Source organism: Plasmopara halstedii (genome assembly GCF_900000015.1).
Source record: "Plasmopara halstedii genome assembly, contig: Scaffold_322, whole genome shotgun sequence".
NCBI classification, from domain to species: Eukaryota; Oomycota; class Peronosporomycetes; order Peronosporales; family Peronosporaceae; genus Plasmopara; species Plasmopara halstedii.
In genome coordinates this window covers 1,642,801-1,643,077 of record NW_020187243.1, presented here as the reverse complement: position 1 = coordinate 1,643,077, position 277 = coordinate 1,642,801, and positions in this window count along the sequence as shown.

The following is a 277-nucleotide window of genomic DNA, read 5'->3' as shown; positions in this document are numbered from 1 at the left end:
CCTCATCGAGTCCGGGGCGTCGGGCTATTATGCTCGACGCTCCACGTTGGAGGGAAGTCAGCTGTATGCTGAGGTGCTGAAAGCGCGGTTGGGTGACATCCTCACTATTTGCCTAGCGACGGGGACGCGCCCGAAGGTCCCTGTGAAAATCGGAGTCAAGTTTCTTGACTTTGATAGCGTGGAACGCTGTCTAGTCTTAGACTTGGATGCAAGGTATGATCTTGCTCATGGTGGTTGGAACACCATGAGCCATGGATTGATTGGAGGTCAAAGATTT